Genomic DNA, 24,165 nt, shown 5'->3' on the forward strand with positions numbered 1-24,165 from the left:
AATAACAAAATATGGCAGAACAGTCATTTAAAAAATGTCGGTCACATGACAATAAACACTACTATGATGAATGAACTCTGTGGTAGTGGAATATATCAGGATGGGGAAGAGACAGAGTATAAGACTGTTTTGGAGAACTTTGTCACATGGTGTGAGGATAATCATCTGCATCTAAATGTGACAAAGACAAAGGAGCTGGTTGATGATCTGAGAATGAGAAAGGCACCAGTGACCTACATCTCCATCCGAGGAGTGAATGTGGATGTAGCAGAGAGTTACAAGTATCTGGGGGTGCACATAGATAATAAGCTGGACTGGAGCAATAACACTGAGATGCTCTATAGGAAGGGCCAGAGCCGCCTCAATTTTCTTTTAGGAGACTGAGGTATTTTAACGTCTGCTGGACAATGCTGAAGATGTTTTATGAGTTTGTGGTGGCCAGCTCTCTCATGTATGCGGTGGCATGCTGGGGAAGCAGGCTTAGGGTGGCCAACACCAACAGACTCAACAAACTGATTTACAAGGCCGGTGATATTGTTAGATTGAAGTTGGAGTCTTTAACAATAGTGTTGGAGAAGAAAATGTTGTTCAAGGTAAGTTCAATCTTGGACAGCTCCTTCCACCCACTCCACAATACGTTGGTCAGTCCGCAGAGTACCATGGGTGATAGACTGTTAAACCCACGATGCGACACAGGAAATCATTTATGCCTGTGGCCATTAAGTCATATAATTCTTCACTGTGAGGGCTGGAGGTGAAGATTTAACTGGTTCCCGATCGGTGCACACCGATGTATGTCGTCAGAATGGCACGGCTGGGCAAATGGGCGTATCCGTACGTCCCTTTAAATTTGCCGCCGTGCAATTGCGTGCGCGCCTGGCATTCCATGAGTCGGGTCCCGCGAACTTGATCACTGCGGGGATACCTGCGATCGCCTCACGGAGAGGAATAATGGGGAGATGCTAATGTCATCAAGCATCTCCCTGTTCTGCCTAGTGACAGTGTCACTGATCTCTGCTCCCTGTGATCGGGAGCAGAGATCAGTCACGTGTCACACGTAGCCACGCCCCCCCAGAGAAAGAAACACTCCCCAGGACATACTTAACCCTTACACCGCCCCCTAGTCGTTAACCCCTTCACTGCCAGTGTCATTTACACAGGAATTAGTGCATTTGTATAATACTGATTGCTGTATAAATGACAATGGTCCCAAAAATGTGTAAAAAATATCCGATGTGTCCGCCATAATGTCGCAGTCATGATAAAAATTGCTGATCACCGCCATTACTAGTAAAAAAAAAAAATATTAATAAAAATGCCATAAAACTATCCCCTATTTTGTAGACGCTATAACTTTTGCACAAACCAATCAATAAACACTTATTGCAATTTTTTTACCAAAAATATGTAGTAGAATATGTATCGGCCTAAACTGAGGAAAAAAAAAATGTTTTTTTCAATATTTTTTGGGGATATTTATTATAGCAAAAAGTAAAAAATAATGCGTTTTTTTGAAAATGGTCGCTATTTTTTTGTTTATAGTGCAAAAAATAAAAACAGCAGAGGTGATCAAATATAACCGAAAGAAAGCTCTATTTGTGGGGAAAAAAAAGGATGTCAATTTTGTTTGGGAGCCACGTCGCACGACCGCGCAATTGTCAGGTAAAGCGACGCAGAGCCGAATCACAAAAAAACGCACTGGTCAGGAAGGAGGTAAATAAAGATTTAAATCTGTTTATGATCAGGATTTGTATGTCGTTTTTATAGTATGTTGGTATTGTGTTAATTATTATTTGGAGTAATGCTAGAGATATTGGTGTATTATTTGCATTTTGGTAGTTTGATTTTCTGTTATGTTTTAACCTGTGTTGCTTATTCTATGTTGTATTTTAATAGTATGGATGGTTTATTAGAGTATAGTTTTAATTTATTTTATTTGGTGCTAATTGCTGTTATTGGTAATTTTGTTGTGTCATTGGGGTTGATTTACTAAAGGCAAATCCAGTTTGCACTACAAGTGCACTTGGAAGTGCAATCAGTGTAGATCTGAGGGGAAGATCTGAAATGAGGGGAAGCTCTGATGATTTCTATCATCCAATCATGTGCAAGCAAAAATGCTGTTATTTATTTTCCTTGCATGTCCCCCTCAGATCTACAGCGATTGCACTTCCAAGTGCACTTGTAGTGCAAAGTGGATTTCCCTTTAGTTAATTAACCCCATTGTGTCTTGTTCTGTTCATTGTTGTAATCTTGTGTTGTCTTTGTTGAGTGTGGCTGTGTCGTAATCATTTCACTTCGGGATTAATAAAGTATTCTGAATCTGAATTAAAATGTGCTCGCTAAAATACACCATTCATTTATTTAAAAAAGCATTTTATGTATTGAGAAAGTGTGTAAGTTTTTATTAAAGTAGAGCCTTAATAACCAAAGGAACAAAGAAAGACTTCTTACAATATAAATTCCTCAACTATTAGAGGGCTATGCAGAAAGAGTAGGGCCATCAGCTTTACAAAGTCATAACAATGGGGGCCACTAAATTTATTAAATGGAACAAAACGGAAAATACGAGAATAGTCCAGACCCTAGTAGATGATAGACTTCCACAACTGTCTGATATGGGACCTGAACACAAAAATAAATGGATACAATATCACCAACTAAACACCTATATAGAATCAGACACAACCATATCTAAATAATAGATCATTAACTAGTTTCGAACAATTGTTAGTAGAGGAGCGAAAACTGATTCAAAAGCTGTTTACTATATACAAATTGCTACTTCCCTCTGGACCTCTTAATAAATTAGCATGTATGAGAAATTGGGAGAATGAAATAGAGAATCCGATTCCAGTATTGGAATGGGATAAAGCATTTTCAGTAATACATAAAACATCAGTAGCGGTTAAACATCAAGAAATACATCATAAAATTATGAGATGGTATTGGAATCCAGTGGCCCTAAATAGAATAATTAAAAAAAACACAGAGACCTGTTGGAGATGTCTTAAAGAAAGGGGAACGATGATACATAACTGGTATGCGTGTCATATGGTGAGGGATTTCTGATATAGGATATTTGAAATATACCAGAAGATGTCAGGTACCAAAATACAACCAAATGTAAATATTGCAATATTATCTATAATAACAGGATCAATAAAATCAATAAAAACAGATATCCTTTACCATATGACAACAACCACCAGAACAATAATTGCTTGAAAATGGCAAAAAACAAAAAGTCCTACAATAGAGGAATGGGTTTGTGATCTGAATGAAATACAATATATGGAGGAACAAATAAGTAGAAAAAAGATCACAAGAAATGAAAGACCAATAATATGGCTGGCAACAATGGAAGGAGTTTTGGTTCTCAACACATATGGTGCAATATTTACGATAAGGAATATACCACCTTAGAGAGAAGAGTGATAGATATAAAAAAGAAAAGGGGGAAGGGATTGATTAAGAGAAATGTTTTTTTTTTTTCTTTATACGGTAGTTTGAGTTAATGTAGATGGATGAATGGAATAGAAGATAATAATATGATCCTGTGTAAAAACAACAGAGGGCCTCTGTTGAAGTCAGGATATGAAGAAACGCATCAGAGCGTGACCTACACGACGCCGGAAGTGACGCGTGCGCTCCACCGCTGCTGGACCTGGAACGAGGAAGTGGTTTTCATCGCTCCTTGATTGCCTAGAAGGAACTACCGGATGTCCCTACAGTGTAGTGCACGGTGATTTCTCTCTATATGCTCTATGATTGCTTTTGTCTAGTACGTATATATTGATGGGGGATGTGTGATGTGATGGGTTTTTATTAACAATAAATGGGATTACGCTATGTGCGCTTTTCTTTTGTTTATGATCCTTCTTGGAGCCCTACCATTTACTTATCTCCTGGAAAAGTGTTGATACCAGTTTGGCTCAGAGACTTTCTTCCCTTGGAGGCTTTTTTATATTTTAGCTCTGGTGAGTTTAACCCCCTGAGGGGAGTGTGTTCACGCATGGTGGAATTGATCGGTGGAAGGTGCACGCTGTGACACTCTATAGGATCTACTTTGAACACTCTCTGAACCACTGCTCTTGCTTCACTGTTCCTAAGGACTTTTTTGCGTGAAGTTGGCCACACATTATTTATAAGTTTACATTTGCTCAACATTAGCACTGTTTTTTAGTATATGACTATCACATTTACTGTTCATACGTTTTATATACTATTGGGTGTATTTTATTGTTTTAAACGGCAGCTCAGTCTCCACACCCTTGTTCTCACAAACTATTTGGGTGCTTTTGGGAGGTTTTGTGTACTTTTATTATGTCATTGCCTATGCTGATTACCTTTGAATAGTGGTTGTTTTCTGTGGCGCTCAGTGGTGTATTATAGGCCTGTATTATACACCTTTGTTTCCATATAAGTATAAGCACCTAAGCAATGTATAGGAATATGAGTATAATCTCGCATTTTTTACTGGTGCTAGGAATCTGTTATTTTTGAACACAGTAATTTGCTCAGCACCAGAAAAGCAGGTGAAGTTTATGCTCATATTCCTAGGCATTGCTCATGTGCTCATTATGGTGCCCCTATAGCAGGCTGCTGGCTGTGGGGGCACTCCATAGGAGGGAGGGGCCAGGATGAATGTACAATGTATATGTAAAGCGCTGCGTAAATTGACGGCGCTATATAAGTACCTGAATTAAATAAACAGAAATAAATATATTTAAAAAAATATGAGACTTCTTATTAATAAAGCATTTTTTTTTATTATTCATTATAGCTTAGTATATAGTTATATTAACAAACAGGTACAGGGTAAAACTTTACTCTTAAACCGCTTCAGCCTCTGAAGATTTTACCTCCTTCTTGACCAGATTACTTTTTGCGATCCGACACTGCGCCGCTTTAACTGACAATTGCGTGGTCGTGCGACGTTGGACCCAAACAAAATTGACGTCATTATTTTTCCTACAAATAGAGCTTTCTTTTGGTGGTATTTGATCACCTCTGCAGTTTTTATTTTTTGCGCTATAAACAAAAAAAGAGCGTAGATTTTGAAAAAAATGCATTATTTTATACTTTTTTGCTATAATTATCCCCCAAAAATATATATAAAAAATATTTTTTTCCTCAGTTTAGGCCATTATGTATTTTTCTACATATTTTTGGTAAAAAAAAAAATCAGGTTTATACAGCGATCAGTGCTATAAAAATGCATTGATTACTGTAAAAATGTCAATGGCAGGGAAGGGGTTAACACTAGGGGGCAATCAAGGGGTTAATTGTGTTCCCTAGTGTGTGTTCTAACTGAAGGGGAAGGGGACTGTGTAGGGGAGATGACAGATCACTGTTCATACTCTGTATGAACAGACGATCTGTCTCTTCTCCCTTCAGAGAATCGAAAACTGTGTTTACACACACACAGATCCCGGTTCTCCGTGTGTCAGCGGTGATCGCAGGAGCCCAACGGTGATCATGACCATCGGGCACTCGCATCGGCTGGGGGGATGAGCAGTGGGCGCGCATGCCCCTAGTGGCCACAGGGCGAAGCGACGTAACAGAACGTCGTTTTGCCCCCCCGCCGTGCCATTCTGCCGCAGTACAACTGCGGCGGTTGGTCGGCAAGTGGTTAATAAAGATTTCAAATTATTCAATTGCCTCAAGCTGCCATGGGACCTGTCCTGCTGGAGACCAAAAGTAGGACATAAATTGATCCCTGCCATGTGTACCTTGTCTGCTTCTACGAACACCAGTCCAATGAGCTCTTTCCATGTTCTGAAGTAATGAGTCCTCAAACTAAAATCCATCCCGCTGCCTTACAAAGTTATGCAAGGCACATGCAGCTTTAACAGCACAGACCGCATTTTGCATGTCAAGACGATGGGAGTGTGCAGGACCCACCATTTGTTTGCTAAAATGCCAAATGCAAATTCAACAACTCTACGTGCTCTTGTTAGCCGATGATTGAACACACTCTTCTGTACAGTTAGATTGTGCCCCGAATAGGGCTATAGAAGATGCTCACCCAGAGCAAAGGCCTCATCCCCTACAAAAACACTGGGTAGGGGAGGGCCATTTGTGCCAGGGAGTGGACTGTTTTCTGGAAGGTCCAGATTATTGGTACACAGCATGTGTCCAAAAGAAGAATGCCCAAAAATACTAGAGTCAGCGCTGCTGCCATACGACCCAATGTCTATATAACGGAAGTAATAATTAGCATCAGCCACTGTCATTAAAACAAAAAAAAATATTTCTTGTAGTTAAAATACTGGCTTCCGCTGCCTATGGGCTTTATGATTCTAATATGCTTTCCATCAATCGCTCCAACGCAATTGGGGAAGTTGCAGCGTTGCCAGAAAACTTCAGAGATCTGTGACCATTCTTCTGTTGTAGGTTTTTGAAACACAAGTTCCTTCAACACATCCCAAATAGCAGAGCAGGTGTCACAGACTATGTAACTGGCTGTAGATTTTCCAACACAAAAGGCATAGTGTAGACTTGCTTATGATTGTCCGGTTGCTAGGTATCTACAAAGAAATAAATATATACACTTTAATTTGTTTTTTTAACAGTTAAACGTCTGAAAGGCAAGTGGAAGAGTATATGGGACGCCTACACTCGACATCTACGACTGCAAAGTCGTTAAGTAATATTAGTACAGAATGTAGAGTAATGGGGGATGCAGGGGGTGCAGAGTGTGGGGTAATGAGGACCCTTCTTGGTAATTTATTTTATTAAAGAGTGTGGCTCTGATTTATGGACTATATTGTCTATAATATAGTAGACTCTCATATGTCCCATGTGTAATTTAAAGTGGTTGTAAAAGCAGAAGGTTTTTTTATCTTAATGCATTCTATGCATTAGGATAAAAAACCTTCTGTGTGCGGCAGCTCCCTTCAGCCCCCCTAATACTTACCTGAATTCCATCTCTATCCAGCGATGTTGCACGAGAGACTCAGCTGTCCAGGACTCTCCCTTCTGATTGGCTGAGACACACAGCGGGTGCCATTGGGGCCAGTAGGGAGGGGCCAGTAGTGCCGGCAAGGGACCGGAGAAGAGGGGATCTGGGCTGCTCTGTGAAAAACCACTGCACAGAGCAGGTAAGTATGACATGTTTGTTATTTTTAAACAAAAAACAAACAAGACTTTAGTATCACTTTATTGCTAAAAAGAAGTGTAACAAAAGAATTTTTTTATATATTGCTATTGATTTCTAAATGTTTTAATGTATTACTGGGCCCCCGGAGTATTTTATGTGTATGTTTATGACTTCATGCTAAAATTTGAATACACATTATTAAAAGCTATATTTTGTATTTGTGACTGTGTTCCCAGTTCTCATGTTTATAATGCATGCCAAATAATTTGTTTTAAGTTAGTCATAATTTTGGATAGATGGCATATAAAAACAGTTTCGACATACCTGTGTATTTGTCATTTGTAGTCTCCATTAGAAGTCCATATGACATGGTGACAACACAGGAGCAAAACTGAGATACAGGTAGGGAACATTTTCACCCTATAACAGGAAGTGCCTGAAGGATGATCTTTGTGGCAGGATCTATATATATATATATATATATATATATATATATATATATATATATATATATATATATATATATTTTTTTTTTTTTTTTTATTTATTTATTTTTAATTTAGTTTCCATAGAAAATTACAAAAAAGAAACAAAAAACAACGGCATAGTGCATCAGTACCATTATTCAGCCCCTATTAAAATGATAATGACATCATCATAAAAAGAAAACAGCAAGGCATGACATCATTGAGCATTTAACCAAGTAAAGGCTCATACACATCATGATACGAAAATCGAAAGTAAAATTTCATCCAAGAAATGATCTGCCAATTTTCGGATCGTTAGTATGGTGCTTTCGACAGTCTATTCCGATTTTTCGTATAACAAAAACTGGAAGTGCAGACTCTAAAATTTTTGTCGGCTGTGAACACAACATCTGATTTTCGTTTAATTAGTATGGTTTTCGTCCGAAAAACATTGTAAGAGCAAGACTACGCATGCTCAGAAATGAAAGAATACATACAAAACTAATCAGCACTTTACGTCACTTGTGAAGTTGTATTCTGTCATATGAGAATTTTCGCATGGTGAATAACCTCTTCACTTTCGATATGAGACTAGCATGCAGCATAAAACGGACGAACGTTCGTCTGAAAATTTAATCGTGTGTACGAGACTTAAGCCTCCCCCGGGATGCAATGTACCACATTCTCTCCATTGACAACAAAGGATCGCCATATATATTTTAAAAATTAAAGTTGCAGATTTATATTACTTAAGATGACTATTACATTACTATATTATGCATTTTCTTCTATGTATGAAAAATACCATTAAAAAAAAATACTATGTTAAAATGTTAGAGCTTATGTTAAATTTTAGTGATTGGGTTTATATCTACTTGAAAGGTAAAGAACCCTATACATTTTCTTAAAATATAGGCATTTATGTCTGGAAAGAATGTCTGGAAGCATTCTAAAGTACACATTTCACATAAAAATGTATAGGGTTGCACCGATATCGAGTACTTCTCCTGAAATTGCTCAGATGCTTGACCCGATACCTGGGCAGTCAGGGATGATCTGAGTGACGATGGGGGGGGGGTTTACAATCACTGATCTCCCTCTATAGATTTCATTAAAGCATCTGACAGCCTCTCCCCCCCCCCCACCCCCGCAGCTTTTAGCTGCTTTATTGAAAGCCACACATGGAGATCAGTGTTTCTAACTCCCCCCCACCATCACACCGATCATGACTGTCCCCTGTATCCTCCTCCAGGCCCCCTCCATGTCCTCCTCTGTGTTCTCCATTTGCTCCAGTCTGGTCCCCCTGTGTCCTCCTCCCTGTGCTCCTCTGGTGCCCCCCGTGTTCTCTTCTGTGCGCTTCTCCCTTTGCTCCGCTGGGTTCCCCTGTGTCCTCCTGTGGTCCCCCTCTGTGCTCTTCCGCCCTCCCCTGTCCCAGATCTGTCAGGATGGAGAGCGGAGAAGGAGCCCGTATATATGTCATTTACTGGCTCCTTCCTTTTCCGAATGGACAGTGATCGCTGACTGTCCATTCATAACTGTGCATTGTAACCTGTGTTTACGATGCTTCAGTTTACGAATGGACAGGAGCCTCTGTCCATTTATCTTCAGTGCAGCTGAGGCTGCAGTGAAAGGGTCAGGGGAATCTCTGTCCTCGGCCCCTTTTTCTGTCTCAAAGGGGAGAGGTCAGGGGTCTTTTTAGACCCCTGATATCTCACCAAAGCCCCCCCCCCCCCCCCCAACACGGTTAAAAGAAAAAAAAAGTAAACATTGCAATAAATAAATATTTAAAAGTAAAATTGTAAAAATAATAATAATAATAATAATAAAAATATATACTGTATTTATTGGCGTATAACACTCACTTTTTAACCATGAAAATTGGGTGCAAATAGTGCGTGCGTGTTATATGCCAATACTTAAATTTTAGCTGCCTCGGAGGGGACAGGGAAGGGGTCGGGACGAGCGCCGTCAGATTAAATACAGTGAGAATCTCCTGTTTACTTGGCAGCCTCTGTAATAGGAAGTCCTGTCTCCTGGGACGCCATTGGACCACTGTTCTGTCTATCATAGGAGATTCTCACTGTATGTAATCTGTCGGTGCTCATCCCGCCCCCCTCCCTGTCCCCTCTAGGCTGCAGATGGGCATCGACCAGGCTGCATTGATGGCAATGGCAAGGCTGCTGCATTGATGGCAATGGTAAGGCTGCATTGATGTGGACTGATGAGGCTGCATTGATGGCACTTGTGAGGCTGCAGATGGGCATTCCTTATTTAAAATTTAAGTTTTTTTCCTGAAACTTCCCTCTTAAAATGAATGTGCGTGTTATACGCCTGTGCGTGTAATACGCCGATAAATACGGTATATAAATTGTAAAAAATTATAAAAAACAAAAATTAAAAAAAATAAAATTGTAAAAAATAAATAAAATAAAAATAAAAAACTACTGATACAATCCACACCTCATCAGTGCCACTTATCAGTGTCCATCAGTGCTGCATATTAGTGCCACTGTCACATGACATTAAAAATAAGTATCTGTAATCGGTATCGGCGTGTACTTGAAAAAAGTATCAGTACTCGGTCTTAAAAAAGTGGTATCGGTGCAACCCTAAAAATTAAACCATCGAATGGCTTCATTTTCCATACCCTTTATAAATAGACAAAATAGAGAAACATTTAAAAAAATAAACTGTCAGCATTTATCACTGTCTTTGTGCCTATTGGTCACATTTTCCCTCATTTGCTGTTCATGTCTCTGCGACATGAATTAAAGGATTAGTTCACATTTAACATAAACTGCCTATGCAGATAAGGGACTTCTGTAAATGAAAAAAAAATTGTGCAGCTTTGATCAAAGTTGAATAATGCCCTTGCTATGGGTGTAAGCCATTTACATGTCTCATGAAGCCTAAGTGGAATATTTGTAAGATGTTGCCAAGAGACGCATAGTCATAACTGCTCACCTTCACCGTTACAAGAGTGAGCTCACAAATAATGAGCTCAGAGCTTATTTGCATCAGGGGACAGAATGTGCATGTGAGCATGCTTGAATCAAAGAAAGAGCTCACTCCTGTGATTGTGAAGGTGAGCAGTAACACTCGACTTCTCTTAGCGATGTACTAGAAATGTGCTGGGAGTATTCCAGTCAGGCTTCAGGAGGTACATAATGGGCCTACACTGATAGCAAGGGCTTTATTCAACTTTGCTCAAAGCCGCACATTTTGTTTTTATCTACAGATGTTCCTTATCTGCATAGGTGTTTTTTTGGTAAGGAAAACTAACCGATTAAGGAGAAATCGACGATGGCATTATTTCTCAATGGCACCTTAAACTTGGTGCGGTTTTGCCGCGATTGTTGTATGCGAAATCGCTGCATAATCACGAAACGCGCATCACCCAAAAGGAGTTCCGAAACTTTGTGTGATTTTGTTTGCGCGATTAAGCTTGAGATATGTCACGTGACAATCGCTGAAAAATCGCACCGTGTTTAGGGTACCATTGACAAATAATTGCATTGCAAACCCGTCTCACATTTTTGCGGGGATTCCGCCTGCGATTCATATCACCTATGTCTGAATGGAGCCTATTATTTCACTTATTTTCCTAAATGAACCCTATTTATAAATGATAAGTCATACACTCATTGCTATGTCCTGGCAACTGGCATGCTTAAAGAATGCTCAGAGTGTCGTGTACTATGTCACATATCATCAGAGTCTCTAAATGTAATTATATAATAGATCAGGATCACTGAGTACCTTTTTACATACAGATTGAGGCATCTGTACACTTTACACAACACAAAACCTGACATCATTGGCACGTTGAAGCATGCTAGCTTAGCACGGTGTTTTTAATTCCAACTCCTTATCTCTTCCTGATGAAGCAGTCAGTGACTCTGCAGCAGCTCTCACCTTTCTACCAGCTCCACCTGTTTGTCCAGTATATAATCATTTGCAATGGAAAGGGGTGTGCACTGCTTTTCTAGCAAGTACAAGAATAGAAACCAGCTCTTTTACCTGAGAAACACCTGCCAGGATCTATCCGCACACTTCTTGCAAGGTAAAATCCGTCTATTTTTTTTTCAAGATGCACGCCAATATAAACTAATATTAATGCACTCATCTAGCAGCTAACAAATATTCTGATAATTGTCTTTTTGTTGTACTTAAGATAATTTAATGAAATTATGGTATATGCGCATAATGGGTAAATATGTATTTTCTTAGTTTCTATGTAAGAGGATCTGAAAAGATATACACAATAATTGTGTTACCAAACCTAAAATCTGAATATAGAGTACACTTTCAGGATTAGAAAAAGTACACCGTAGTCTACAATGGTCAGTAGTGTCCCTGTGAGTACCCATTTATTTAATTGTATGCTATTTGTCTGTTTTACCAGGTTTAGACAATAGTTTGCTAGGAGGCACTGAATATCATAATAATTAACCTTCAGCTTTGTTCATTAACTGTACTGATTTGTAAGTGCAACTAGTCACAATTTCCCCCTGCTGTAGTCAGACCAGTATAAGATGGATACCAACTGGTTACTGAGGGTTTCTGAATTGAGAATTAGAACTAATAAATGAGGTTACTTGGAAATATTCAATATGATGAACTTAGTCACCTCCTTTTGTTCTCCATTCATTGAGGATAGATAAATGTGGCAACATGGTTTGGGACATTAGTTATGCCTAAAACTTTGTTAGTATTTGATATATTGTGGAAAGGTTAGAACCCCTGTCAGGTTTTACTGCTATCTGGGACTCCATTAAAGAGCTTTTTCCCAAATTTCCATTTGTTGGACAACCTTTTACTAGAAAGGAAGTGAGGGAAACTGTGCAGGGAAGCAGCCAAATTAAAAAGTTGACAGATTCTAGTATTCCTCTATTTAACTAAAGTGAAGAATTGTTATCTCTGTCTGTCAGTAAAACCTGACAGGCTTTCTAATCCTTCCCAACTTTATCCAAAGACTAAAAAAAAATGTTTTGAGTATGCAGTATCTCACAAAAGTGAGTACACCCCTCACATTTTTGTAAATATTTTATCATATCTTTTCATGTGACAACACTGAAGAAATGACACTTTGCTACAATGTAAAGTAGTAAATGTACAGCTTGTATAACAGTGTGCATTTGCTGTCCCCTCAAAATAACTCAACACACAGCCATTAATGTTTAAACCACTGGCAACAAAAGTGAGTACACCCCTAAGTAAAAATGTCTAAATTGGGCCTAATTAGCCATTTTCCCTCCCTGGTGTCATGTGACTCGTTACTGTTACAAGGTCTCAGGTGTGAATGGGGAGTAGGTGTGTTAAATTTGGTGTTATCGCTCTAACTGTCTCATACTGGTCACTGGAAGTTCAGCATGGCATCTCATGGCAAAGAACTCTCTGAGGATCTGAAAAAAAGAATTGTTGCTCTACATAAAGATGTCCTAGGCTATAAGAAGATTGCCATGACCCTGAAACCGAGCTGCAGCACGGTGGCCAAGACCATACAGCGGTTTAACAGGACAAGTTTCACTCAGGACAGGCCTCACCATGGTCAACCAAAGTTGAGTGCACGTGCTCAGCGTCATATCCAGAGGTTGTCTTTGGGAAATAGACATATGAGTGCCACCAGCATTGCTGCAGAGGTTGAAGGGGTGGGGGGTCAGCCTGTCAGTGCTCAGACCATACGCTGCGCAAAGCATCAAATTGGTCTGCATGGCTGTCGTCCCAGAAGGAAGCCTCTTATAAAGATGATGCACAAGAAAGCCCGCAAACAGTTTGCTGAAGACAAGCAGACTAAGGACATGGATCACTGGAACCATGTCCTGTGGTCTAATGAGTCCAAGATAAACTTATTTGGTTCAGATGGTGTCAAGCTTGTGTGGCAGCAACCAGGTGAGGAGTACAAAGACAAGTTTATCTTGCCTACAGTCAAGCATGGTGGTGGGAGTCTCATTGTCTGGGGCTGCATGAGTGCTGCTGGCACTGGGGAGCTACAGTTTATTGAGGGAACCATGAATGCCAACATGTCCCTTCGGAGACTGGGACGCAGGGCAGTATTCCAACATGATAACGACCCAAACACACCTCCAAGATGACCACTGCCTTGCTAAAGAAGCTGAGGGTAAAGGTGATGGACTGGCCAGGCATGTCTCCAGACCTAAACCCTATTGAGCATCTGTGGGGCATCCTCAAACAGAAGGTGGAGGAGCGCAAGGTCTCTAACATCCACCAGCTACGTGATGTCATCATGGAGGAGTGGAAGAGGACTCCAGTGGCAACCTGGGAAGCTCTGGTGAACTCCATGCCCAAGAGGGTTAACCTCCCTGGCGGTATGATTATTTCGGATTTTAGGTGCTGAAAGCGGTACAATTATTTTGCATGGAAATTTGGCGTTTTATATTGTAGGTCTGTAAATCTTAACAATAACACACTTAAATCTGTCCAAACCAGAGTCTAGTAGATATCCCGGGTATGATAAAGTTTGAAACACAAAAACATAAATTATAATATAATAAATAAAAATAAATAATAAAAAAAAATAAAAAAAAATAGTAATAAAATAAATTTCCCCACAATTCACTATCGCTCAATTCTGCAAGTGTTCTAATTTACTATCGCTGTTTTCTAGCTGGTCTAAAGCCACTTTTGACGTAAAGGGACACTTTTTGGTTGCTATGGACAATCTCCAGTTTCCAGGCAGAAAGAACAGTGTATATCATGTAAAACTGCATGCAGGGCATGGCATGGGCCAAAGCACTGGGGACAAAAGGGATGTGAAATCATTTCATACAGTACTGTAATCTGTAAGATTACAGTACTGTATGTGTTATGATTTTTACTTTTTTTTAATTTGCCGCCAGGCTCCGCCCCCGTGCGTCGCGCCGCTCGCAGGGAACGGAGCCTGGCACGGAGAGGCTTCAGAGGAGGACGGAGCCCTCGGACACTGCGGGTGACATCGCAGGATCCCGGGGACAAGGTAAGTAACGCCGCCCCAGGATCCTGCAATGCGATCCCGAGTGTGGCTCGGGGTTACCGCTAATGGTCCTGAATTTTAACCCCGAGCCACACTCGGGAAAACCACCAGGGAGGTTAAGGCAGTGCTGGAAAAAAATGGTGGCCACACAAAATATTGACACTTTGGGCCCAATTTGGACATTTTCACTTAGGGGTGTATTCACTTTTGTTGCCAGCGGTTTAGACATTAATGGCTGTGTGTTGAGTTATTTTGAGGGGACAGCAAATTTACACTGTTATAGAAGCTGTACACTCACTACTTTACATTGTAGCAAAGTGTCATTTCTTCAGTGTTGTCACGTGAAAATATATAATAAAATATTTACAAAAATGTGAGGGGTGTACTCACTTTTATGAGATACTGTAGATACATTTAAAGAGATGTATCCATATGTTAATTCCAGGAGAAAAAAATGTTTGTTTGGGAGTTGAATTGTTTTCTACTGCTTATCCACTTAGTCAGCCTTAAGCTGGCCATACATTATACAATGAGAGCAGCAAACAACAAATAGGGAGTAGCACCACTCCCCAGGGTTATGACTAAGCAAAGAAATTTGTGAAACACGTCAACCATGCTCCCCTCTGTGCTGTCATGATGCTGTAACCTCGAGGGTTTTTCATGTTGAATGTTTTTATACCAATAAAGCAATTTCCCTTATTCTTGGAGTGCGGTCAATCGTTTTGTCTCCTGCATCATACTTTATACAATGACTGCAAGCCAGGCCTTCTCTTCCACATCAGTGCCTGAGCTCACAAATGTGCATCTGGAAGAATGGTCAAACATTCCCATAGGCACACTCCTAAACCTTGTGGACAGCTTTCCCAGAAGATTTAAAGCTGTTATAGCTGCACAGGGTGGGCCAACTCAATATTGAACCCTACGGACTAAGACTGGGATGCCATTAAAGTTCATGTGTGTGTGAAAAGGCAGGCGTCCCAACACTTTTGGTAATATAGTGTGTGTATATAGAGATATCTATATCTCTATATATAGATATAGCTATATCTATATCTATATAGATATAGATATATATATCTATATATCTATATCTATATAGATATATAGATATATAGATCTATATATCTATATAGATCTATATAGATATATATATACACATACATACACTCACCGGACACTTTATTAGGTACACCTTGCTAGTACCAGTTGGATCCCCTTTTGCCTTCAGAACTGCCTTTATTCTTTGTGGCATAGGTTCAACAAGGTGTTGCAAACATTCTTCAGAGATTTTGGTCCATATTGTCATGATAGCATTATGCAGGTCTGAAGATGTGTCGGCTGCACGTCCATGATGAGAATCTCCCATTTCATCCCATCCCAAAGGTGAGTATATGTATTCTCAGGAGATTTAAAAAAATGAATTTTTAAGACTAGTAGGTCCTCATCAATTACAGCCTCGGAATCTGCAACACTAAAAACAAAATGGCAGTTCCAATATTTCTATCCTCACAAGATAGGCAATGTAAAGAGCACCCTCCTTAGGCTCCCAGATAGGTACACAATGGGCTCAAAGATGGGTACTAGCATTAGGAGGTAAATAGTTTGTGACCCTCTGCAAACTGCACTGGTAGCAGATATTGAAAATCAGAATCAAGGAAGGAAAGGTGCCCTCTTATAACACCTTCTATTGCTGAAGAGTAATGCATTCTGGTATGAGCGTGGTATAGAGCCAATCACTCGCTGTTCCCAGCCAGAATAAACGTAGTGCACCATGTTGGTGCTTATTGAATTAACTTTTATTACTTATGATGCAGAAGGGAGGAGAAAAAATGATCAAGTATCATTTGAAAACATCTGATGTTGCTATAGATCCGGCATCATTTGAAAACATCCGATGTTGCTATAGATCAGGCATGCTCAACCCCGGGGCCCACAACCTCAAATCTATGGCAACCTTTACATCCTTCTTCGGGCTCACGTTGCTCTATTAAATGATTGCTGGTCCTCCATAATCCTGGCGGTTGTTTTACACAAACTTGTGGCTGGCTCCCCACTCCTCTTTCTTTCCTAACACGCAGACATGAGGAGAGAAGCCTTTAGCCGAGTGGATTACATCTAGTGGCATCCATACAAGGCTTCAGAAGGAGGATTCTCACAGTTGTGTGATGAACTTGGTGTCTTTCCGAGAGCATGTGAGTGCATTATGTGTCATTTTTCCTTTGTTTAACCCCTAGGCACTGACTGCATGCAAATATGCGGCCTCTCAGCGACCGGACCTTAGCACCTAGGGGCCACATATTTGCGTGCATTAGCATTGATAGAGCTTTTTTTTTTAGAACTTTTTTCACTTATTCAGAAGTTCAGTATCACAGGGTGTAGGGCGTTAGCTTGTGAACTATCAGGTGTGCATTGATAGAGCTGTGCCGAGAGCACACGCCCTACACGCTGCCAGCACAGTAACCGGTGGCTTACGCAAAGCTCCCGATCGCTTCTTAGAAACCAAAGTTTTCAGATCATGTGACCACATAAGCAGCCAATCATGTCGGTCACATGGTCACAAGCCCCGCCCCGCATCCCAGAATGCCAAATCTCTCAATGGGCTGGCGGGAGCCAGCGCCAAGGGATAATAAAGTCGTTTCTTGCACTACAAGAGCATGTGTTTCCCTGGTCTGTTGTTTTTTGTTTAGATTGTCTGCAGTCCTTGTTTTGGCAATTCAAGGAATACAAAGACCCTGATATAGTGAGCCTGGGTTCACACTATTGCAATGCGGGAAACAGCGCGATTCCGGTGCGGGTTCCCGCATCACATCTCCCTCACAGGCAGTTCACACTGCCCTCTGCAAACGGCGGAGGTTGTCAATACAAAGATTAATTACACCGACAGATTGGTTCGCATGGGTGTGAACACCCATTCAATCCGATTCCAGTGCGGGGGAAAAAAGATCCTTCCACCGTTATCGTGCAAATCCAATGCGAGTTCAGCCATACAACTGTATGGCTGAATTCGCATTGCACAGACATTGCATGTGATCAGCACCGCAGTGCGGTGCGAATCACATGCAACTTCTGTGTACGCAATAGTGTGAACCCATGCTCAAGGCTGAAATGCTAGTTTTTGGCTGGTCACACCTGAGCGTGAGAGTGGGAGTAATGGTGATCTGATTAATAATGATTTTTGAAATTTGATTAAGCAGTGGATAAGCATCCAACGGAGATTGGTACCACAAATAATGATGATCCTGATTAATGTTTAAAATCTTCATTATGCTATTCAAAATAAAAGAAGAAATTCTGAACCATTTTTATATCATTGTGGCCCATGACTGGTTACCAACTCATTTAAGTGGCCCTTGCTCTTCAAAAGGTTGAGCACCTCTGCTATAGATGATAAATGACTAATTTTAGTCTTTCATTTGTCCCATTTATCATGAGATTAAAATTATGTTTCTGGTAGAAAGTGTGAGAAATATATTTGTTAAATAAAGTGGAACCATTTTTCAAATGATGCACATTTAGCTCACGCTACCAAAAAGCAAAGACAGGAAAACGTTAATTAGGGCTAGTCTTGTATAACAAGGGGTTAATCAGAGGCTGATTAAGAAATTAAAACTTTTTTTTTTTTTTAAATACTAAATTTTCAATTTTAATTTGTACATTGTAATTAGCTGTTCCTGACAGTTGCAGATAATAGTGGATGGTGTAGAGCTACTAGAAACAATAATGCCGTGTAAACACAACTGGACTTTCCGGCAGAAAAGGACCGACGGAATCATTCCGTCGGACATTCCGATCGTGTGTGGGCTTCATCTGACTTTTTCTTTCTAAAATTCTGACGGACCTAGAAATGGAACATGTCTCAAATCTTTCCGACAGAATCAGTTCCTATCGGGAAAACCGCTCGTCTGTATGCTATTCCGACAGACCAAAAACGACGCAGCTATTGGCTACTGGCTATTGAACTTCTATTTCTAGTCCCGTCATACGTCATCGCGTTCTAAAGGATTGGACTTTGGGGTGATCGTGTGTAGACAAGTCCGTTTCAGCGGAACTCTGTCAGAACTCCGTCGGAAAGACCTTCGGAGTATATTCTAAGGGAAAATCCGGTCGTGTGTACGCGACATAACAGAGTCAAACATGAACTTTCAGTACAATAAGTGGCTTGTGAACCACCTCCATTAAAAGTCCATATTGACAACAGGAATACATCTTGAAAAGTCCACTTGCAAGGACACCACCACCATCACCCACACACACACTGCCTCTTACCCTACTCCTCAGTGATATGGGGATATATATTGTAGCTCCTCCACAACATTCAGTACCCAGTAGAGAGAAAAGACACCTCATAGTGCAGACATCCAAGTCATCTTTTATTGATATCTGCTAAAAAAAATGGTTGCACTCACATTTCATCATCAATGACGTCATCAGGGGCGCACCTGACGATGTCATTGAAGACAAAATGCGTAGGGAGGAGCCGGTTATGTGTGACACGACTCGTGTGCTGGGACGCAGCGGCCATTTTGTTGGTTGGGAACGCTGGACGTTTCCTCCAGTGCCTGTTTTACACTACTGAAATGTGAGTGCAACCGTTATTTTAACATATATCAATAAAAGATGACTTGGATGTCTGCACTATGAGGTGTCTTTTCTCTCTATAATATATACCCCCATATCGCTGAGGAGCTGATATAGAGAGACATCCAGGCTTGCTTTTACATACCTGAGGGAGCTGCAGTTTATATTTTATGCCACTGAGGAGCTGATATTGAGAGATATCCAGGTTTGTTTTAATCTACCTGGGGGTAAGAGGCAGTGTGTGTGGGTGATGGTGGCGGTGTCTTGCAAGTGGATTTTTCAAGATTTATTTCTGTTGTCAATATGGACTTTTATAATGGAGTTGGTTCACAAGCCACTTACTGTACTGAAAGTTCATGTTTGACTCTGTTATTGTTTCTAGTAGCGCTACACCATCCACTATATATTTTATTGTGCTATCCTTGCATATTGTGTCAGCTGCTTTTATAATCCATACTTAATACTGAATTTACTTGTGTACGATCCCAGCGCAACAATTTTGTGTTTTTTAAGTTGCAGTTAATACAATTTATGAATGTTTGTTTACATTATAACAGGCACTGATGCTGAAAAAAATATTTTTTTTTCAATTAATATTGAAAGAGGCACTAATAGCAGCTCTCCTATAACAAATGGGGCCTTGGCTGCCAAACATACAGAAGGTCCTAACAGGTCCTCTCCACCTGTCAGTTACATAGTAGGTGAGGTTGAAAAAGTCCATCAAGTCCAACCTATCTGTGAAATGCCTTCTGAAAAGCAATCCAATACTGATCGCTTTTCAGAGGGCAAAGCTAGTCTGAAGGCCAGTGTCATTCAACCCCAGGTTGTTCAGGACCCACCCCAGCCTGTGACTGGATAGCAAAAGGAGAAGCAGCCCAGAGATGAGTTCATCTCTCTGTCACTTTTCTTTCTGATCCCTTTAGCACTCGTCAGCACATGAACTGATTGGCTTCTTGTGCTGCTTCTTCCTTTCACACTCCAGCCCTGCAGTACTGCAAGGTATCATACCAAAGTTAAATTCCAGTATTTACACTGCTTGTACATTGTATTTCATTTACTGATTAAATCAGTAGTAAACCCCAAATGTGGAAATTATTGTAGCTTCTTAATCATTAGATGTGGTGGCTGCATTATTATTATTATTTTTTTTCCTCTGTTTTCACCTGGTGATCTGGCTAGCAACACACCTCCTGTATTAGAGTGCCCCCAATCTGGATGAATGAGGACAGAGGGTACCGGACAGCAGCATTGTCAGCCTGAGGAGGAATTACACATTATTAGAACTACTTAGAGTATGTGTCAGATATACATTTTTGAAAGTACTGCACAGCTCTGGGAAATTGAAGAAGTGGAATTTCTAACCAGGAAGGAGAAAATACAGTATCTTTTTTCATCTATTTAACACATAAGTTGTAAGGCAACATATTTATACTTTATTTTTATGGTATTTTTTCCTCATCATACCAAGCTAGCAATGCCTGGTATGAGTTTACTCTGGATACTAAGATAACCCAGTAGGTTAAAGAGCACCTGTAGTGTTGGAGAAAATGATATTCTGCAATTACAGAGGTTATCACTGACTTTTTCTTTTTTCAGTTATAAAGATTTTAGGATATTTTGTCAGTAATGCCTGTCAGTGACTCCTCATCAGTGCTGCCTATCAGTGCCATCTATCAGTGCCCATCAGTGCCGCTTATCAGTGCCCCCTTTGAGTGCCCATCAATGCTGCATATCAGTGCCCATCAGTGCTGCATATTAGTGCCTCATCATCAGTGCCCCCTCATCATTGCCCATCAGTGCAGCCTCATCAGTGCTCGTCAGTGAAGGAGAAAACGTACTTATTTACAAAATTTTATAACAGAAACAAAGAAAAAGGGTTTTTTTTCCAAATTTTCGGTTTGTTTAGCAAAAAATAAAAAACCCAGTGGTGATCAAATACCACCAAAAGAAAGCTCTATTTGTGGGGGAAAATGATAAAAATTTTGTTTGGGTACAGTGTTGTCATTCAAAATCTGTGCAATTGTCATTCAAAATGCGACAGCGCTGAAAGCTGAAAATTGGCCTGGGCAGGAAGTGGTTTAAAGAGGAACTGCAGTCTGCTCCCATAATTTGTAACAAAAACATCTTTGCCATTCTGAAGCTTCCCTCCAACCACCATATTTTTTTATATATACTGTGATTCTGTAATTGCCAAATATGCTGCAGAAATCTCCCTCTGTAACGACATATTCGGCGACCCATCGCAGTTTGCTACGGAAGTGACGTTCCGTCGCCGCCATCTTGCTACACCCCACACTCGTCCATAGTAAGGATACACTAAGAAGGGGGAAAGTGGACATCTTGTTACACCCACCGGAGTTTTGCATTTTACACGTATTTATATCAGTAAAGTCAGTTTATATAGTGAAATACAGTACTTACAACTCCGTCTGACTACTTAGATCTTGAATTTTAAAAGCAGCGGCAAGCCTGCTCATCTCACAGGTTTGCTAATCTGACAGAAGTTCGCTGCTTTTAAAATTCAACATCTAAGCAGTCAGACGGAGTTCTAAGTACTGTATTTCATTATAGAAACTGACTTTACTGTTATAAATATGTGTAAAATGCAAAACTCTGGTGGGTGTAACAATATGTCCGCTTTCCCCCTTCTTAGTGTATCCTTACTATGGACGAGTGTGGGGTGTAGCAAGATGGCGGCGATGGAACGTCACTTCCGTAGCAAACTGCGATGGGTCGCCAGATATTTCGTTACACCTCCACTGAGTCTGGCTGCATCAATTTTAACTGTGGGCAACTGAAGCGGCTGCCTGTTCACTTCCTGGATTTACACAGACACACAGAGGCACACCTCCAGCCCTACAGCTCTCATTGGCCCTCTTTTGACTCATTCCCCTCCCTTCCTGGCAAACTCTCATGAGAGAGAGATAGAGAGCTGTGCATGATGTCATAAGCCTAGGCTTATTACCAGACAAGAAACAGGAAGTGGGCTGTATAAGGTATTTAGAAAAATGTTTTACTTTCCAAAGTTAAAACAACAAGGGCAGAGGATTTAATAGATGGAAAGTTGAAAAAATGACTGAAGGTCCGCTTTAATGTGACTTCAAAGGCATAGTACCACACTACACTGTCCTAAAATGTCAAAAAAATGTCAAAACAGAGAGCACAAAAACCTCAACTCTATACTTCTCGAACCCCTTTCAATTCCCATATCCCCAGTTATTTTTTTGTCTGCCATGTTTGCTTGACCACGGAAGGGATCATAAGGCTTTCAATAAAATTCTGCTAAGACATCCATTGACTACTGGGTGTCAAGGATGTACTACCAGCTGGTGATTCTCCGATATGCGCTTCAGGGGCTAGTTTGCCTCACTGCAGGTGTCTGTCTGAGAAAGACTTTGTGACTAAGAAGCTGAATTTTAATAACCTGGCGTGAGGGTGTGTGGTATATTAGGTGCATAGTGTTTTTCTTTCTTTTTTTATACTTTTTTTTTTTTTCAAAGAATGCAGTGAGGTTCTACAATGAAAAAGGCAGCTCATCAAAAGACTGTCAGCAACAGCTGCCTGATACAGTCTAAATAAGTCCAAGCAAAAAATGACAATAAAAGATAAATTGTCCAGCATTTTAAGGAGGAAGAATTTCTGAAATGTACTAGAGAAAAAAGTGCAGGCAGGTGTTTTACTAACAAAAATTAAGAGACTGCAAATGCACAGATCAGCAGTGTAAAATTGGCCAACAGCAAGATTTTAAACAGCAGTTTTAGTTCCAAATTTACTGAAGACAAAGATCACAGGTGATGTTTTACTACAAGAATTCTTATGCCCCGTACACACAGTCGGACTTTGTTCGGACATTCCGACAACAAAATCCTAGGATTTTTTCCGACGGATGTTGGCTCAAACTTGTCTTGCATACACACGGTCACACAAAGTTGTCGGAAAATCCGATCGTTCGAAACGCGGTGACGTAAAACACGTACGTCGGGACTTTAAACGGGGCAGTGACCAATAGCTTTCATCCCTTTATTTATTCTGAGCATGCGTGGCACTTTGTCCGTCGGATTTGTTTACACACGATTGGAATTTCCGACAATGGATTTTGTTGTCAGAAAATTTTATATCCTGCTCTCAAACTTTGTGGGTCGGAAAATCCGATGGAAAATGTGTGATGGAGCCTACACACGGTCGGAATTTCCAACAACAAGGTCCTATCACACATTTTCCGTCGGAAAATCCTACCGTGTGTACGGGGCATTAGACCACAGAGGATACAGCAGCAGAAAACAGGCAAGCAGAAGGGCAATTTTAACCACTTGACCACTGGGCACTTAAACCCCCTTCCTAACCAGACCAATTTTCAGCTTTCGGTGCTCTCACACTTTGAATGACAATTACTCAGTCATACAACACTTTACCCATATGAAATTTTTATCCTTTTTTTCACATAAATAGAGCTTTCTTTTGGTGGTATTTAATCACCGTTGGGTTTTTTATTTTTTGCGCTATAAAAGAAAAAAGACTGAAAATTTGGTAAAAAAATGAATTTTTCTTTGTTTCTGTTATAAAATTTAGCAAATTAGTAATTTTTCTTCGTAAATTTTGGCCAAAATTTATGCCGCTACATATCTTTGGTAAAAATAAGTACAACTTGGTGTATATTATTTGGTCTTTGTGAATGTTAGAGAGTCCAAAAGCTACGGTGCCAATATCTGAAAATTGATCACACCTGAATTACTGACGGCCTATCTAATTTCTTGAGACCCTAACATGCCAGAAAAGTACAAATACCCCTCAAATGACCCCTTTTTGGAAAGAAGACATTCCAAGGTATTTAGAAAGATGCATGGTGAGTTTTTTTGAAATTGTCATCTTTTCCCACAATTCTTTGCAAAATCAAGATTTTTTTTTTCGTTTTTTTTTTCTTCACAAAATTGTCATATTAGAAGGTTATTTCTCACACACAGCATATGCATACCACAAATTACACCCCAAAACACATTCTGCTATTACTCCCGAGTATGGCGATACCACATATGTGAGACTTTTAC

General features: G+C 40.2%; 1 protein-coding gene across 2 annotated transcripts in view; it reads left to right on the forward strand.

Annotated features, from left to right (window-relative positions):
* Positions 1-11,492: 11,492 nt before the first annotated feature.
* The window catches only part of LOC141105971 (hematopoietic SH2 domain-containing protein homolog), a 71,665-nt gene continuing 58,992 nt past the window's right edge, over positions 11,493-24,165 (forward strand). The window contains exon 1 of one of the 2 annotated variants that reach the window (XM_073596248.1): positions 11,493-11,632. The gene's annotated coding sequence lies outside the window, so the exon portion shown is untranslated. Of the gene's footprint in view, positions 11,633-16,620; positions 16,735-24,165 lie in introns of those variants that run through there. The other variant, XM_073596257.1, reaches the window with a different exon arrangement.

Source organism: Aquarana catesbeiana, linkage group LG01, assembly GCF_042186555.1.
Source record: "Aquarana catesbeiana isolate 2022-GZ linkage group LG01, ASM4218655v1, whole genome shotgun sequence".
Classification (NCBI taxonomy): domain Eukaryota; kingdom Metazoa; phylum Chordata; class Amphibia; order Anura; family Ranidae; genus Aquarana; species Aquarana catesbeiana.